The following is a 4,016-nucleotide window of genomic DNA, read 5'->3' as shown; positions in this document are numbered from 1 at the left end:
TACTGAAATAATATCCCTCTGTGTATCCCAACACTGTATTCTGAGGACATCTAGTGGTGAGTTCTGGCAATGACGCCACCTTGTACTGAAAAAATGTCCCTCTGTGTATCCCTGGCAGTGGTGTGCGCACGCAGGTTGGGTCAGTGCATAATTACTTCTTTCATTTAGTATTTAGGATAATGGGTTATTAGAACCTGATCAAACACAAACATTGCATTTTAATATTATAGTCCCAAAGATTAATAATATATATTTAAAGTCCTTTTACCTGTCTTGGAGTACCTTAACTTCGTTACATAACGTAGAGTATCTGTATTTGCTTTTATAGACATATTATATTTATCTTCGTAATTTAGTATAATTGAATTTCACAGCTGCAATAGTTTTTTAAGTCACTTATAAAAATACTACTTAAAATATCATGTACCTTTTTAAATCATGTAACTGTAGGTAGTTTAAACACTTCAGTGTAGTGTAGTGTAGTTTCAACACTTCATATTCCTTAATATATCGTTTCACATTTCACAAAGCCTAACAAAGGGAATGATTGGGCCTTTGCAAAAAAAAAAAAATGATCATGGGTGACTGTTGTAAGCGCCCCAGGTAATATTATATTTTGTCACAACCTCTTCCACTGTTACCTTTTAAAGACACTTTTGTCTACCTGCAAAATAAATAAAATTATGCAAATATCAACTCCTTGACTTTTTGTGTCATGGGTCCACACATGCTTTTGTTCATTTATCTGACATTGTGCTTTTTAAATAGGTATTGGATAAGAGAAGTGGTTGGATTTACAGGAAAACATACATTTCCTATATAAGAAAAAAATAATAATTTTGCTAAAAAGGCTTAGTAATGCATGCATTGCTTTAATATTCTAAGTGACTAAAATGTAGATATTGCTCTGGTCTATAAGGTATAACTTATAAAAGTAAACAGGAAGGGTTGTAGGATAACTGAAATGGTTAAAGTATATATAAACCCTCAGTACAAAACTAACATACTGTACGTGCAGGAAATACAGTCAATAGAACTAACTTTTTATTTTCTTTGACATAATTAACAAGTTTGCAATCACTCTTGATAAATTTGAATGTCTTGTTTCTATTTTCTGTTTATCTATTCTCTATGGGCAGTTTGGTTTCCTTCCACATCCCAAAATCATACTGATATCATACCAGTGAATTGACTATGGACTCTGTAAGCTCTACTGAAAAGGTTTAGGTTTATATAAATCCTAAATAAGTACAAAAATAGATAGTGTGCAGTCAGCAGGAGGTAGAGCTAATTTAAAAAAAAGGGATATGCAACTTCTGTGCAGCATATGCTTTTAGTGGCAATGGTGAATTAGGTCTGTGTAATGCATGTTCACACAGCTATTAGTGGCAATAAATTAATATTAACAATATATATTGTATATACTCAAATATAAATTGATCCATATACAATCTGATTTGATAATTAAAAAAGGAAAAACCTTAAAATCACATGGGCTTTGTCTTATTTTTGCACCGTATTTACTGATTTAGTTATTTTGTATGCTTGAGTTGGTTATGATGGGTCATTTGCTGGTAAATGATTATTTGTCTAATATTGTTGGCCACCAGTAGATGGTGCTGTGTCCTCATGTGACATGTGTAACAAACCCTATAAAACTGCTCCTTTTGTCTATAACAGCAAGAGTTTATTATGTAGATTTTTTTTCAATTTTCCTCCGAAGAGGAGAAACTCAATTTAAAATTTGTTCCTTTGCCATAGTTGGACAGAACATTACAGAACACACACAAAATATTAAAGCTGAAGTTGGGAAGTCTGTGACATTTACCTGCAGTACACCGGATGACAGACCATTCTCTGCTTTATGGACTGTGTGCTCTAGAAATGAGAACCTCACCTCTTCCAGACATTACCAAGACAGAGTGATATTCACCAACAACAACCTGGATGTAACTATTAAGGACCTGACACCAGAAGACTCCAGGGCCTTCTGCTGTAGTGTAGAGAGTGTTAGGAGTCAAAAAAAGACAGTGGTTACCCTGGAGATTATAGAACAACCTACTTGTAATAATGGTATGTTATCTCTTCTTCAATTCCTTTCCAATGAAAATGTATCTAGATTAAAAAAAATGAATTAATTGATTTATTAAAGTTCTCCAAGGCAGGAGAAAACAAACTTTTATCATTGAGCCTGGGTGATAGAGCAAACCTGGAATGAATCTGGTCCAGGATTAAAAACATATTCTAACATTTGCTAGACTTTTAACACATCCATTCCAGAATTGCTGGATCTCCCAGGATCATTAGTGAAAGTGTATCTTCTCCAGAGATGGAGAGCTTTAATAAATCCGTCCTATTGGATATGTCTAAGTTACCTTCATCAGCCCCATGCTGATCACTGTCACTAATGATCTACACTAAAGTTTTGGAACCAGCACGGTTCCTAATCTTGTCATCACCATGAAAAACAATCACAGTGATCACATGAGGTGTTATTAAAACCAAACCTGTTACACACAAAAATATGAAATTTTTATTAACAAAAAAAAAAGATTTTAGTTATTTGATACTTATGGTTTAATATTTCTATTTATCTAGCTAAAATTATTATTTTTTTCACTGGCAGATGGAGAACACGATACAAAATCATACATCCTATATGGTGTTATAGTGCTGCAGACTTGTATTAACATCGTCCTTTTTGTAATGGTCTTTCGACGTGCAGGTATGACAATTTTAAAGAATGACTGGCATATGTAAAGATTTAGCCATATCATCATACTAGACATTTTTAGATCACAATAAAGGTACAGTATAGAAAACAATGGTAATGCATGCGTAAAACAAAGCATAAACCAAAAAAAAAAGTTTAGCCCATACTATTTAACCAATGACAGCTGGATTGGCTGAGCTGTACTATACCTATCTGTCATACGTCAGAATAATATGGCTGCAAAATACTCTGAATGGATTTGATCCGAATACCCCTACTTTCCACAATGGATACATCTGACGAGGTGTCAGTTGTAGATTGTAATATGTATGGAGAGCTTGAATACAATTAGAACGTACTTTTTATATTTAAGTATTTTTTAATCAATAAGTGCTAACTTTGTTTTGAGATTTTAGTGATTGAATTCTCCTAAATGATTTTTAATGTTGAATTTACAGCTTCTGCATCTGGCCCTAAGAATGAAACAATTGGACAGTCTGTAAGTACCAATTTTTTTAATTACATTTTTAAAATTTTCTTTCATGCAGATATATCTCAGTAATTCAATAAAAATGCAACCAAATTGTTTTTAAATGTGATTGATTTATTAATGGTATATAATTGTTTCGACAATCATTCATGTGAAAATGTTATCTATAGCAGCCAGCAATAACAACAAATACAAGCCATTATGTTTGCTTGATGGGGGGCGTGTATAAGAATAATATATATATATATATATATATATATATATATATATATATATATATATATGGTATAGAATAAGTGGCCCCTACCCCCCAGACCACTGACCGATTGCTGTTACATTCTCTCCTTCTGTGTAAGTATGACCTATGCTAGGAAGTTAAAAGCTCAACATTATGCTTTGGGCAATAAAGCAGGTGCTGTGTTAGCACGGAAATTAAAATCTCAATGTTTACGGTCACACAAAATCTACTATTGTAGACCCCACGAAAAGTTGTTATAGCCCCCAAGGTATTGCGGAGGCATTCCGCAATTATTATTACACTTTATATAACCTGCAACTTGATGGCAATACTCCTCAACCTACTCCTCATTTGATATTGGATTTTGTTTCATTGCCAAGGTTACCGAGTGACCAAATAAAATCTATTTCAGCTCCTTTTTCGGTATCCAAAATTATTAAGGTTATTGAGTCTCTTCTTAACCACAAATCGCTGGGTATTGATGGATACTTCAGTGATGATCAGGTGGGATTTGTAGTGACCTGACAAGTCTCGATGGCACCAGACGCCTAATCAATAATATTAAATATGTTGAA

Source organism: Pyxicephalus adspersus, chromosome Z, assembly GCF_032062135.1.
Source record: "Pyxicephalus adspersus chromosome Z, UCB_Pads_2.0, whole genome shotgun sequence".
NCBI lineage: Eukaryota > Metazoa > Chordata > Amphibia > Anura > Pyxicephalidae > Pyxicephalus > Pyxicephalus adspersus.
This window is presented reverse-complemented; position numbering follows the sequence as displayed.